Genomic DNA, 15,410 nt, shown 5'->3' with positions numbered 1-15,410 from the left:
TCTACTCCTAGGTTACTGACCCAGAGAAATGAAGTGTCCATCCACACAAACACTTTTACACAAATGATCATAGCACAAATGGTCATATTTGTTGACCATCTGTGTTCCACCAAAAGGCAGAAACCCAATATTCATCAATAGATAAATAGACAATAAACAACAATAAAAAAGAAATGAATTATTCATATACATAACATGATTGAACCTAAAAATAATTATCCTGAAAGAAATCAGACCAAAAAAGAGTATATACTTTGAATATCTGTACATTCATATTCATAGCAGCACTGTTTACAATAGCTGAAAGGTGGAAGGAACTCAAATGTCCATCAATGGATGAATGGATAAACAAAAAGTAATATATCTATACAATAGATTATTCAGACTTAAAAAGGAAGGACAGGCCGGGCACGGTGGCTCAAGCCTGTAATCCCAGCACTTTGGGAGGCCAAGGCGGGTGGATCACGAGGTCAGGATATCGAGACCATCCTGGTCAACATGGTGAAACTCCGTCTCTACTAAAGATACAAAAAATTAGCTGGGCGTGGTGGCGCGTGCCTGTAATCCCAGCTACTTGGGAGGCTGAGGCAGGAGAATTGCCTGATCCCAGGAGGCGGAGGTTGCAGTGAGCCGAGATCGCGCCATTGCACTCCAGCCTGGGTAACAAGAGCGAAACTCCGTCTCAAAAAAAAAAAAAAAAAAGGAAGGACATTCTGACACATGCTACAACATGGATGAACCTTGAAGACATTATGCTAAGTAAAATAAGCCAGTCAGACACATAAAAATTATATGATTCCACTTACATGAGGTACCCAAAGAGTCAGATGCATAGAGACAGAAAGTAGAATGGTGGTTTCCAGGGACTGGGAGAACAGGGAAGGGGAGTCACTGTTTCATGGGTACAGAGTTTCAGTTTGAGAACAGACTTTTAGAAGTCCTGGACTTCAATGGTGATGACGGTTACATGACAATGTGAATGTACTTAATGTCACATAGCTCCATGATTGAAAATGGTTGCAACGGTAAATTCTGTGTATTTTACTGCAATTTTCAGAAACCAAGTAAGTTTTTAAAGTATATACTGTATGATTCCATTTGTGTAATTTTAGAAAATGTAAACCAATCTATCATGACAGAAAACAGAGATGTGGCTGCCTAAGGATGGGAATGGAGGTGAAAGGATTGGAAGCAGGGGGCGGTCCAAAGAAACTTCTGGGGGAGATGACTGTTCATTAGTTTGACTATGGTGATGGTTTCAGAGGAGTGTATATACATCAAAACTTACCAAATTGTATGCTTTAAATAAATGCAGTTTGGCACACAAGAAAACAAAAATGGACTAAATTAAAAAGAAGGTGTGCAAAGAAGAAGGATTAAAAGAGAAAAGGGAGCCAGAGTTAGTATTTGGTGTTTGACAGCATCATCCTGAGAGAAAAAACAAAACAAAGTATTCATTGTGTTTGGAATGATCTCATGAATACAATCAAAGGCCATTTGTAAAGAAAAGTCATCTGTAGAGAAAGAAAAAAAGCACAGTCAAGAAAAAGTATCATTGATGAGGGCAAAAATGTCCTCCCTGTGCAAGAGGATGGTGGCCACGTTGATCCAAATCTAAATACAAACCAAAGTCAGGGGCAGCTCAGGAGGGAGATAGCACACCCCAAGTCCCTGGGACAAGCAAACAGGAACAGGAGTCCCAGGTATGGCCAGGCGTGGTGGCTCATACCTGTAATCCCAGCACTTTGGAAGTCCAAGGCAGGATGATCGCTTGAGCTCAGAAGTTCAAAACCAGCCTAGCCAACATAGTGAAAACCGTCTCTACAAAAATATAAAAGTTAGCCGGCTATGGTGGCATATACCTGTGATCCCAGCTTCTCAGGAGGCTGAAGGTAGGAGGATTGCTTGAGGCCAGGAGGCTTCAGTGAGCTGAGATCGTGCTGTTACTGTCTAGCCTGGACAACAGAGCCCAAGAGTCTGAGAAACAAAAGAGAAGGGACTCATTTACACAGTAAGGCAGGCAAGGCCAGGGTGTGGACATGCTGAAGACACAGGCACACCACCAGGACTATCTCACAGGAACTTCTTCCTGGGATGGGCATGAAACCCAGGAAGCCAACAAAGCACAGGAGCTGACAGCAGCCCGAGAGAAGTTCAGTATTCTGACTCCGTAACTCCTTCTAAATGTTTTTGGGATAGAACAAATATGGTCATAAGATCACTCATTTGTGATGAGTGGTTTGATTTAAAATACAGTCAAGTCAGAAGCCAGGAAAGGCCATCAGAGTGAAGGGCTGGCCTGGCCAGGTGACAAGAACCAGCCATGTGGCTGCTCTGTGATTCAATTAAGAGAGAACTCACACATACAAAGGGTTGATGTCACTTGGGCCATCAATGTAAATTCACTAAACTGTAGCTCCTTTGATGTTATGCTTTAAAAGTCCTTTGCACATTTACTTCCTCCATCTTTGCTGCTCTGGGCAATTCTGAGGAAAAGTCAGCTGTTGGGTTTCAGGGACATTCTGTTCCAAGCCCAAAAACCCAATTACTGCTGTGGAGGCACAGCATGGTTCCACATAACAGCTCTGACAGCTGGGAAGAAGTGACTTTAAAAATAAACAATGTTGGCCAGGTGCGGTGGCTCATGCCTGTAATCTTAGCACTTTGGGAGGCTGAGGTGGGTGGACCACCTGAGGTCAGGACATTGAGACCAGCCTGGCCAACATGGTCAAACCCCATCTCTACTAAAAATATAAAAATTAGCAGGGCATGGTGGCACATGCCTGTAATCCCAGCTACTCAGGAGACTGAGGCAAGAGACTCACTTGAACTTGGGAGGCAGAGGTTGTAGTGAGCTGAGACTGCACCACCACACTCTAGTCTAGGCAACAGAGTGAGACTTCATCTCAAAAAAAAATAATAAATACACAATGTCCAAAGAATCCCATAGTGGTTTTTTTGGAAGATAAGCTCACTGCTGCTAGAAACGGGATTCCAACCCAAAGGAGAAAACACGAAGTCATTTTTAAGAATTTTTTTCTGGACTTTAATTTTCTGCTCCTATAACTCTGTACATCTAACCCAAGATGAAGGTTAAAATGGAGCTAAGACTCGTCGGGACTTCCATGGCTTTGAAAAGCAGTGTATCTATTCAGCAATCACAGATCCAGGCAATATGTGACACAAACAATACCGTAAGCTGCAGGAAAGGCGGGCATGCAGGAAGGGTGAATGTCATAAGCCAAGATGCTGGAATTTTAAAATGTCTTTAAATGTAAATAATTAAAACTTGGCCGGGCGTGGTGGCTCACACCTGTAATTCCAGCACTTTGGGAGGCCAAGGCAGTAGGATAGCTTGAATCCAGGAGTTCAAGACCAGTCTGAGCAACATAGGGAGGCCCCACCTTGAAAAAAATAAAAACATTAGCTGGGTGTGGTGGTGCATGCCTGTGCTTCCAGCTACTTGGGAAGCTAAGATGGGAGAACTTCTTGAGCCCAGGAGGTCAAGGCTGCAGTGAGCTGTGTGGTTGCATCACTGCACTCCAACCTGGGCGACAAAGCAAGACCTTGTTTCAAAAAAACTACAAAATAAAAACTCCCATGTCAAAATAGTTTGCAAAGAGCACAAGAACAGAATGGTCTACCTTCCTATCAATCTCAAGTTCAGTCAAATTATTGTTAAATGAGTGAATTAAACTCCTTTCACCTGCTCTTCATTCACAGTATATAACTACTAAGGCCAACCTCAACCACCTCCATGAGCTATGCCAGCTGCCTCTGTGACCTGGTCCTCTGGGCCACACCCAGTGTCCATCCTTTCAACTCTTTTTCAGCTCAGGTTAATGACTGAGTCCTTCTCAAAACTTTCTTTTAGGCTGCACAGTGGTTCAAGCCTATAATCCCAGCCCTTTGGGAGACCAAGGCGGGAGGATCAGCTGAGCCCAGGAGTTCAAGACCAGCCTGGGCAACATAATGAGACCCTATCTCTACAAAAAAAAAAATTTTTTTTTAAATTACGCAAGCACACTGGCACACACCTGTGATCCCAACTACAGAGGAGGCTGAGGTGGAAGGACTGCTTAAGCCCAGCGGGTCGAGGCTGCAGTGAGCCAAGATCATGCCATTGCACTCTAGCCTGGGTGACAGAACAGGACCCTGTCTCAAAACACACACACACACACACCCCTTCTTTTAAATCTTTTATATGGAATACTCAGACTTGCTTTTTCCTTTATCTTATCCTTCTTTACAAGCACCTCTTCTCAATTGCCCCCTAATTATGGACTTCTCCCATCTGAGCATTAACTTCTATCTTTCCCACTTCCTTCAGAGACAGCAATTACCACTTATAAGATGCTGACTCCCAAATCAAGTTCCAACTTCTGCTTCTCTTTCCAAACTTCAGCCTCCATTTCCAACTGTCTGCTGTTCATCTCCACTTACATCTCAGTTATCTCTTAGCTGAAGTCAATCGCCTGTTTCTAATGTGCATAAACAGCAGCAATACTTGGCATGTGTATGATACTGCACAGGGTCCTTTTTCACCCACATTTCACAGGTTCACCTGTCACCACTTCTTACTGGGGATCAGGCTTGTTTTCCTGCAAGACCTGTAGTCCTTGCTTCTTCCTTCCCATCACTGCACATCTCCCAGCTCACGTATCCTGCTAGACAGTCTGGCCCAGGACCACTACCTCTCCCGCAAGCTCCTCACATCCAACCTTTCGCTCTTTCCCTCCATGCCCAATCCTTCTGGCATGTGTGTGAGAAATTGTGTGTGTATATATATATATATATACAGTGCTCATGTGAGTATGCACTGAGTGTGCGAGAGAGCACGTGAGTGCATGTGTGTGTGCATTAGTGCAGGTAAATATGGAGTGTAAGGGCACAAGAGAGCATATGTCTTCCTGCTCAGAACAACAACATGACACTGCAGCCTTAAAACAAGTAAAGAATATTACTTAAAGAACAACAATAATGGCCGGGCGCTGTGGCTCATGCCTGTAATCCCAGCACCCTGGGAGGCCAAGGCAGGCAGATCACCTGAAGTCAGGACTTCAAGACAAGCCTGGCCAACATGGTGAAACCCCCGTCTCTACTAAAAACACAAAAATCGCTGGGTGTGGCAGTGGGTACCTGTAATCCCAGCTACTCAGGAGACTGAAGCAGGAGAATTGCTCGAATTCAGGAGGCAGAGGTTGCAGTAGGCTGAGATCGCACCACTGCACTCCAGCCAGGGTGACAGAGCAATACTCTTGTCTCAAAAAAAAAAAGAAAGAAAGAAAAAAGAAAAAAAACCCAACTTTTGTATTTCAAAGGACATTTTCAAGAAAGTGAAAAGACAACCCACAAAATGAAAAAAAAATTTGTAAATTATTTATGTAATATGGGACTTGTATCTAGACTATATAAAGATGGATGAAGAGTTTGAATAGTTATTCCTCCAAATATACACAAACAGCCAATAAAGCACATGAAAAAAATATACGTTTTTATGTATGTGCTTTATATGTAGCAAATGAAAGCTACAACAAGATATCACTTCATAACCATTAGAATAGCCATAATCGAAAAAATAGTTGATAACAAGTTTTGGCAAGAATGTGAAGGAATTGGAATCCCCATAGATTACTGGTGTACAATGGTGGAACTGCTTTGGAAAACAGCCTGGCAGTGTTCCTCAAAAGGTTAAACATACAGCTTAAAAAGACCCAGCAATTATACTCCTAGGTATATACTTAAGACAAATGAAAACATGTCTACACAAAAGCTTGTACACAAATGTTCCTAGTACTATTATTTATAATAGCAATCCAACTATCCACCAACCAACAAATAAACAAAATGAAGTATGTCCATACAATAAAATATTATTCAGCCAATAAAAGGAATGAAGTACTGATACATGCTACACACAACACGGATGAATCCTGAAAACACTGCATTGAGAAAAGCCAGAGACAAAGGTCATATAATGTACAATTCCATTTGTATAAAATGTCAGAATTGGCAAATCTATAAAGGCAAAGTAGACTGGTAATTGCTTAGAGCTGAGAACTTAAGAGAAAACAAGGAGTGAATGCTAATGCAAACAAAGTTCTTTTTCAGGTAATAAAAATGTTCTGGGGACAGGCACAGTGGCTCACACCTGTAATCTTAGCACTCTGGGAAGCCAAGGTGGGTGATCATCTAAGGTCAGAAGTTCAAGACTAGCCTGACCAACATGGTCAAACTCCATCTCTACTAAATATAAAAATTTAGCCAGATCTGGTGACACATGTCTGTAATCCCAGCTACTTGGGAGGCTGAGGCGCTAGAATCACTTGAACCTGGGAGTCAGAAGTTGCAATGAGCCGAAATTTTACAATGCACTCAAGCCTGCATAACAACAGTGAGACTCAGTCTTAAAACAAAAATGTTCTGGAAGTAGATAATAGTGGTAGTCACACAACATATATTTCACATATTTGTAAATACAGGAAAAACACTGAATTGTACATGATAAAGTACAAATTTTAAGATACATGAACTATATCTCAAGTTTTAAAAACTGTACATGTGTCTGGTATGACGTGCCATGCATATGTGGTGTAATGTGTATGAGCCTGGAGTAATGTGTATACTGAGATGTGCAAGGACACATCTCAGTATACAGACGCTGGCTGCAGGATTAGAAACGGGGAGTGCTGTGTATGGGTGGTGTGATGCATGTGCACACATAAAGCATGTGTATGAGCCTGGTGAAAGGTATGCAAGGACATCTCACAGTATACTGACACTGGCTGCAGGATTAGAAAGGAGAAATTCCTTTCAACAACGTTGTGTTGTTTTCGGAGTATTATTAGTTTTGTGGTTTTTAAAATTTATTTCTAAGTATTTTTTATATATATTCTATTTCAGGTGGATTTTTCTTAATTTTCGTTTTTGTTTTTTTTTTTTTTTTTTTTTTTTTTTTGAGACAGGGCCTCACTTTGTTGCCCAGGTTGAGTGCAGTGGTGCAGTCATGGGTCACTGCATCCTCAACCTCCAAGGCTCAAGTGATTCTCCCACCTCAGCCTCCTGAATAGCTGGGACTACTGGCATGCACCACCACGCCTGGCTAATTTTTCACTTTTTGTAAAGAAAGGATCTCACTATGTTGCCCAGGTTGGTCTCGAACTCCTGGGCTCATGTAATCCTTCTGCCTTGGCCTCTCAAAGTGCTAGGATTACAGGAATAAGCCAACATGCCCAGCCCTGTGGCCATGTATTTTCTAATATTAAAATTAATAAAGAACTAGCAAATATTTTTTTTTAATTAGAAGAAAATTGAACAAGGTAACAGTAGTGATAGAATTGGATTAAAAAATTATCTGTTTTCCAAATTACTTATGTAATTAATTAAACAACTACTTTCCTGTCACACAACTATAACACATGTTGGAGAAGAAGATAGCATTCCTAAAAGCAATACAAACATTAACTATATGGCAATTAATGGAACTCAGGACACATGAGATTTGTATATGATTCTCCAGGGTAATGTTCTATAACTGAATTTAATGGGAAAAAAAAGGAAGCCGCCAACAACAGAATGATATGCCTGCTTTTAACAATGAGAATAAAACTGATCATGTTCTTCAAGTTAATATGTAGTTTTAACATAATATCAAGTAAAGTCCCCAAGGGGTATAATACAAAACTTGATCAAGTCACAGTGAAATTCATTTTAAAGAAATCAAACAATATTAAAGAATAGTCTTGAACCCTTTAGTAGACAGCAGAATGATATATTTAGCCTACAGCTTTAAAGCAGAGAGAAATTTACAAAATCTAACATAGTATCAGTATCAGGAAAATCCCCACAGTGAATCAACTGATAGAAGAAAAGCAGTGAATAAGAAAATGTGAAGAGCTGTAAAACTCTACAGAAGGATAATACCCAGACTCCCATCAATGAGCAAGCGGAGTTACTGAGTTAATAAAGTCGGAAATACAACAACAAATCACTGTGTAGAAAATACGATCTTTCTTTAAATAAAGAAACCTGACTCACTGTAACCTTGACCTCCTGGGCTCAACTGATCCTCCCAACTCAGCCTCCTGAGTAGCTGGGGTACAAGTACATGCCACCATGCCTGGCTAATTTTTCTTTCTTTCTTTTTTTTTTTTTTCCCCAATAAGACAAGGTTTCACTATGTTGGCCAGGCTGGGCTCAAACTCCTGACCTCAGGTGGCCTCCCAAAGTGCTGGGATTACAGGCATGAGCCAGCATACCCAGCCAATGTTTCTTTTCTTTTTCTTTTTAAACTGTAGAGACAGAGGTCTCACTACATTGCCCAAGCTGGTCTTGAACTCCTAGATTCCCCTCCCCTCCTGTCTCAACCTCCCAAAGTGCTGTGATTACGGGCACAAGCCACTGCACCTGGTGACTCATTGGTTAGAACTCATAGACTCTTAGATTTATACCTCCCACCTTATGTAAATTCTACCTAGAAAAGAACTGTGAACAAATGTGGACCTCTAGTTAGCAGCCGTGCTTTGCTCCGTGGTATCTGTTAACAGCACTGGAACTTGTGCTCTAGGCCTGAGCAAATGAGCAGACAGACTAAGGGTGATGGCAGGTGCCTCCTGGCTGGAGAAGAGCCAGGAACATGGAATGCGGGAAGGCCAGTGAACCTGTAGAGTTGGAGCGGAGCTCGTGCTGTCAGGGTCAGGATGTCCGTGGGCGGGTAGCAGACACTCAGTGTCCTGGTTCTGACTCAAGAGGGCAGCAGCGTGATCCCCCAGGCCGGGACCTTGGCACCACTGATACCTGTGGCCTCATGATTCTCGGCTGTGGAGGGCCGAGGGCCACTGCACCCCAAGGAGCCAGGGTTCTGCGGAGAAAGAGCTGACTCCAGTGTGAGCCTGGAGCACCTGCAATGCAGAAGGTGAGGATGTGCCCAGGAATGAGGGGACACACCAAAAGGATACAGGCCAGCCTGTGGAGGCTTCCACCAGCCAAGGCTGGGACCAGCTGAGAACCAAAATCACAGTCAGCAGATTACAGCCTATTAGGTGGAGTAAGACTCCTGAGTCCGCACTGTTAAAACAAATCAATGGCAACTCGGGGCAAAAGGGACAGAGAAGGCCGCGACCCACAGGATGGAAGGAGGGGTAAGAAAGTCGTCCAAGATCTAGAATGAGTAGACAGAAGTCCAATAAGAAATAGGATACTCCCTCAGTCCTCACCCTTCTCCCCAACAATCACCCAAAGTAACCTGCCCCATAGAAAAACTAACAGACGACACGACCCAGTGATCAGGCCAACACTGCTGTGCCCGGCAGCCTGAGGCCACGCCAGTGCCGCCACAGCTTTCTCACCAAAACAGGGAATCTGCATCTTATCACAAAACAACATCAGATAAGCCCAGTGGAAGGAAAAGTCCACAAAATAGCTGGCCTCTCCTGGCCAAACTCCCAGCTCTTCCGGCACTGGAGAACTGCACGTGGTCACAGAGACACCCACAAAGCACCAGTCTCTGGGGCACCAAGGCTCCTGCTTCTGTGCAAAAACTCATCTAAAACTGCAGAGAAAGCAATACCACAAATGTGAAAAAACAGAATATAAACCAGGGAGCTTCGGTAAGGGACTCCTGGGTATTACTTCTGCAACTTCTGTAACTGTAAAAGTATATAAAAATAAAAAGTTATCCTGAAAAATTAAATGCAAGAAGCTAGAAAGAGAGGAAAGAAGAGCCAGCCCAGGAGCCACACAGCTACTATCCTTCCTCCCAGGGGTTCCCAGCACAGCCAGGACAGGGGGACTCAGCACCCAGGCCTGCCCTGAGGCTTCTGCACTCATCTGTCCACCATGCGACACCCCCTTCCCAGTCCCCCACAACCCCACTGCCAGTCATGGCCACCTCATCTCCCCAGCTGGGTGGGCAGCAGCAGGAAGCTGCCCCTGAAGGTGCACCACAAAGCCAGAGGAGCGGCCTGGGGTCCACATGGCCACAAGCCACCACCTCAGACGGGCTACAGCCCAGAACCAGCACCACCTGCCCCTGCCCCATCCTGGCAGCTACAGTCGTTTGGAGCTGACTGCAGCCATCTGTAGGCCAAGGTCTCGGTGAGGTCCTGGAGTAGGCAGAGTACAGACGTGATGCTGTGGTCAGGAGGGCCCTGGGCAGCCAGGGGTCAGGGCAAGCCTGGACACGGATGTCACACCTGCAGGCCAGCAGCCCCACAGCAAGAGCTGAACCAGGGCCATCACTACATGGCTGTCTGGCACTGCCAAGTCCAGGTCCACCAGTGGTCTCTGGGTCTCACATCTGTTACCCGAGGCCTGGCCAGGTCTCTGCGCTTGAACACGCTGTACCTCTCACAGGCTTTCTGAGACCTCCCAGTGCTGTGCCAGCTGCTTCCTTCCCCAAGAGAGTCCCCTCTCTGCCTGGCAGGCACCACAGCTACGAAGAGGCCCCAAAAGCCTGTCCCTAAGTCCCCACGGGACCACAGCTTTCCTGCAGCCTGGGCGGGAGGCAGGCAGGCCCTCCACACACGCCAAGTGAGTAAATGTGAACGAGCGAAGGAGAAAGGCAAGAACTGGCTGGGCCATGCAGCAAAGCCCGGGGCAGGGGTTGCCACAGCCCCTACGGCCGCCTGCCTGGGGGACCCTGCAAAGGTCGTCAAGAAGCCTGGCCTGAGCCTGAGCGGCAGCACCCACAAAACCCAATAGACTCAAGGCTCCTCCCCAGTTAAAAATCACAACCCAAACCACCACCACCCCTCTGAGTGAAGCCTTGTCAGAGGCCGGGTACTCCCAGAACCTGCAGTGCTCCCCACCCTCCTGGCTCAGGGGAATCAGGAGACCCCGGTACTTAGGGTCACTTGCACCCAGACCCCCTGACCTGAGTCCACAGCCTCTGGGCGTAACCCACTCACCGGGCATCTTGCCTTGCCAGCCTGCTGTCCTGCCACCAAGGTAAGGAAAGGCCATCAAGTCCGTGGTGGCTCCAAGACACCACCAGAGCAGAGCTAGGACAACAAGGTAGGTGGCAGTGCTCCCAACCAGCTTCCTGCCCCATACAGCCCTGTCCTCCTTGGCTAGAGGGGGTCACCCCATGTTCTGCCCGCTCACCACCCTGGGCCTGCTGGCCCCCAGACTGCTGTGGGGACCAAACAGGAAGCCTGGTTGAGGGCCCCCACAGAGAGTGGCAGGCACATCCCGAGGGGGATGGAAAGCAGGGGCAGAGGAGCACAAGGCGGGCTGGGGCAGAGCCATGGCTCAAATGCAAGCCACCAATGTGAGCCTCTCCTGAGAAGGGACCAAGAGCTGCCAAAGCCACATAAGCCGCGTTTCTGGGCCTTTCACCAGCCAGGACCACTGCCAAGCCCAAGGCTGCAAACGCCAAAGGACTCAGCACAGGCAAGCTCCTGACCATGAGGGAAGGCTGGGAGGGAGAACCTCGTGTCCTGGGTTCTCAGGACAGAGGAACGAGGGGGCCTGATGGTTGATGATGCTGTGCAGCGCAGAACATCAACATCCAGGGCCAGAGCATGGTGGGAGCTGGGAAGGCAGCAGCAAGCACTCCCAGCCCCTCCCTCCCAGCAGCCAGGCCCCAGGGCTCCCAGCTCCTGCTGTGCTCTGGCCCTGGCTGTTGCCCCTCTGTCCTGAGTGGGCACCCAGACCTGAGCTCGGCCAGTGTTCAGTGCAAACGCAGTGGGCGCATCTCTCCTCCCGAAAGACCAATACCTGCTTTGAACAGAATCAATCGAAACTCAGCAACTCCATTAATCAGAATCAGGAGTGCCAATGCCATCACTCTTCAGCATTTTCAGAGCATTCAGGGCCACCCTTGGCCTCGGGCCTCCCCAGGCTGTTTGTATGAGGTGTTCACAGCAAAGCTGTGATGGGGCAGCGGGACACAGACAGGCTGCTTCCAGCCTCCATGGAGGCCCTGGGGACTGGGTCAAGCTGGGCATGGGCAGACACCAGGGCTTTAGCACTCTTGGCAAAGACCCAAGCTCCCCAGGTTCCATGTCAGAGGGGAGGTGGCAGGGCGGCAGAAGACACCCGGGAAATGCCTTAGAGCCACCCCAGCCCTCACAGCTAAGGAGGCCCACTCAGCAGGCCTGCTCTGATGCCCTCTGGCCCCCAACCAGTGCAGCGGCCATGCTGTAGATCCCACCTTCAACACCTCACCCCAGCCCCCATCCTCTCTGCACACTCCAGACCCTTCATGGGGTAGCCAGGCTGGTCACTCAACCCCCCACAGGCTCCTGTCCCCAAAGAGGTATTCTCTGAGCCCCCCACAGATCCATCCTGGGTGGGCCTCAGGCATCCGGCAGTAGCCACCCACAGAACTATCTGCTTCTGGTGTCTGCTTGCTTCCTGACTGCCCCCACCAGGAAGAGAGCACTGTGGGCATGTCCTGAGGCTACCTGCTGCCCAGGTATCTGTGGGTGGGGGGAGCCATACCCATCCAATGCCGGGCACTCAACAACTGACCCTACACACTGACATCCCTTTGGTGTCTGGGACCTCCCCATGCCAGCCTGTAACAGGGTCCTGGGCCTGGGGTTGGTGAGCAGAGCTTCTGCACACTGCCAGCATGGGTGGGCAGGGCCTTTCTGTGCCTCTCACCAGACGCAGAGCAAGCCCTGAAGTCCAAGTCCATTTTCTGCTGCTGTAACAGAATAACACAGTCTGGGTAATTTATACAGAAAAGAAGTATATTTGGTCCACAATTCTGGAGGCCAAAGAAGTCCAAGAACATGGGGCTGGCACCTGGTGAGGGTTTTCTTACTGCAAAACGCAAGCACATACCTGAGACGGAAAGGAATCATGTCATGCTATGTCCAGACTTTCTGACCAGGAGCCCCTCCCACCACGCAGCACTGACCCATCCACGGAGGCTCCTCCCACCATACAGCACTGACACATCCATAGAGGCCCCTCCCCTCCCACCAAGCAGCACTGACCTATCCACAGGGGCCCTCCCACCACGGAGCACTGACTATCCATGACTAATTTTTTTCTTTTTTTAGTAAAGACAGGGTTTCACCATGTTGGCCGGGCTGGTCTTGAACTCCTGACCTTAAGTGATCAGCCTGCCTCGGCTTCCCAAAGTGCTGGGATTACAGGCGCGAGCCACTCCACTGGGCCACATATATTAGATTTCAACATAAGTTTTGGAGGAGACATTCATACCAGGGGACCCGGAGTTGAGCCATTATGGAGTGCTGGATTGTTTTGTTTGAGACAGGGTCTTGCTCTGTCGCCCAGGCTAGAGTACAGTGGCGTGATCATGGATGACTGCAGCCTCAACCTCCTGGGCTCAAGTGATCCTCCTGCCTCAGCCTTTCAAGTAGCTGGACCCACAGGCACAAAACATCACGCCCAACTAATTTTTGAACTTTCTGTAGAAATGCAGCCTCACCATGTTGCCCTAGCTGGTCCTGAACTCCAGGGCTCAAGCAGTCCACCTGCCTTGGCCTCCCGAAGTCCTGGGATTACAGGTGTGAGCCACCATGCTTGGCCACGGAGCACTGGTTTTACATAAGAATTCATCCCAAGTTCCTCTGACTGGCACACCCTTTGGGGCACGTCAGAAGGTGGCAGGAACCCTGCTGTGGACTGAATGTTTGTGTTCCTTTGAAATCCTGATGCTGAAGCCCTGACCCCAGTGGAACGGTGTGAGGACACAGGGCCTTTGGAGGTGATGAGGCGAGATGCAGTCCTGAGGTGGGGCCCTCATGATGGGACAAGTGCCTCATAAGAAGAGACCCCCAGAGTGCACACGTACTCACCATGCTCTCCCCTGCTCTCTGGGCCACACGAGGACGCGTGGGAAGAAAGCTGTCTGCAAACCTGGAAGAAGGCCCTCACCAGACACCACGTCTGCCCAGCACCCTGTCTTGAACGTCCAACCAGGACTGTGAGAAGTCAGCGTCTGCCACCGAAGCCCCAGTCTGTGCTACTGTGTGACGGAGCCAGAGCCGACAGTGCCCAAACCAGAAGGTGGGTGGAAGGCGGGGAGGGGCGGCTGGTGTCCTGGGGGCTGTGCAGGCTCACCTGCTCATTAAGGAGACACGCATGGGGAGTGCAGCAGCACCATGGGGACCCCTCCCTTCCCTGGGCTGAATTCCTCTTTAATGAGATGTCACTTTGGAGAAGCGTTTCAGAGCCCTTCAAAATCCTGGCCTAACCCTCGTCAAAACTGCACAGATTATTTAAGACTTACCACACAGATGCAAAATAAAATGAAATAAAATAAAGTAAGGCAGTCTAGCGAGCGGCAGCCCTGTGACATGACCATTTGTAGTCGGGATGGAGAAGCCTCCGATTCATCTGCTTAAGCGCAGCAGCTTCTGTTTATTTCACACTTTCGTGTCAAATGAATTTGGAAAGAGAAAAAAAGTGACAGGCAGTTAGGAATGTAAGTCACATTTCAGCTTCAGTTCAGATTAATGAACTTGCTGAAGCCGGCGAGGGCACTGGCAAATCCACAAATCTCAGAACAACAAAAAAATTAAATCCCCTCGGCAGAGCCTCAGCCCTCATGGCGGCTCCTCTGAAACCCTTTGCCGACCTTCTGCCTTGTGCCTCGGCACCCCAGGCCTGCACAGACACCCTCTGAGCCCCTGGGACAGGCCGCAGGAGAAGGCAGCAGTCCTGTGGCACTGGGGAGGGCTGGCCAGGGCTGGCTCTCAGGGACCACTCAGCAGGGCCAGCCGCATGTGAGGCAGAGAGCGGTGCATGAAGCTCCCAGGGGCCCTGGGCCGGAGCAATGGCCCCATCCCATGTGTGTGGCAGATGCAATGGGCACCACGCTCAGCAGAACAGCCCGGTCCCATGCCTCAAGCCTCCGGGGAGAGGTGGTACCTGGCCAGGACACCACCAGCAAGCCCCTGTCAGCTGTTGCCCCACCCTGCCCAGCCACACGGCAGGCCAGGGTGACAGACAACATGGCCCCAGACAGGCAGCAGAGGTGGCACCGTGGATCCTGCCCCTTGGGGCAGGAGTCCCTCCCTGCCCGTGGCACACAGGCACTGCTCCTTCTCTCCTCCCCCTTCTGCCCCGCCCCCATCTCTGCACACTGTCTGGTACATGCCTCAATGGTGTGCCACCCTCAGAGACCCTGGGTGGCAGCACACAGAAGCCCCAGGAGCTGCTGCCCAGCAGCCTCTGCCTTCCACCTGACAAAGACAAATACTGGCCAGCCACGAACATGAGGCCACAGGCCGGCATCCAGCTGGCTCTCCCACCAGCTCCTCCATGTCCAGGCTCAGAGAAGCTGCTGACTAGGAGGAGAGGCCCCAGCCTCTACTACAAACCCAACTGCCAAGGGACCCTGATGCTGCCCTCCAGCCTCCCACATGGGCCCAATGTGGCCATTGGGTCGACAGCAAGTTTCTACTTAAATCAGGAGGGGGAGAGTGAGG

The 15,410-nt window shown here is 48.6% G+C and overlaps 2 protein-coding genes across 2 annotated transcripts in view; both read right to left on the bottom strand.

The window, feature by feature from the left end:
- The window catches only part of LOC100391515 (ankyrin repeat domain-containing protein 18B), a 123,272-nt gene extending 109,349 nt beyond the window's left edge, over positions 1 to 13,923 (bottom strand). The window contains exon 1 of the mRNA XM_078342470.1: positions 1,863 to 13,923. The gene's annotated coding sequence lies outside the window, so the exon portion shown is untranslated. The remainder of the gene's footprint in view (positions 1 to 1,862) is intronic.
- The window catches only part of LOC144578335 (uncharacterized), a 63,307-nt gene continuing 56,024 nt past the window's right edge, over positions 8,128 to 15,410 (bottom strand). The window contains exon 4 of the transcript XR_013523890.1: positions 8,128 to 14,350. The gene's annotated coding sequence lies outside the window, so the exon portion shown is untranslated. The remainder of the gene's footprint in view (positions 14,351 to 15,410) is intronic.

This window comes from Callithrix jacchus, chromosome 11 (assembly GCF_049354715.1).
Source record: "Callithrix jacchus isolate 240 chromosome 11, calJac240_pri, whole genome shotgun sequence".
Classification (NCBI taxonomy): domain Eukaryota; kingdom Metazoa; phylum Chordata; class Mammalia; order Primates; family Cebidae; genus Callithrix; species Callithrix jacchus.
Note: the sequence above shows the minus strand (reverse complement) of the source record. Positions and strands in the feature narration are given on the sequence as shown.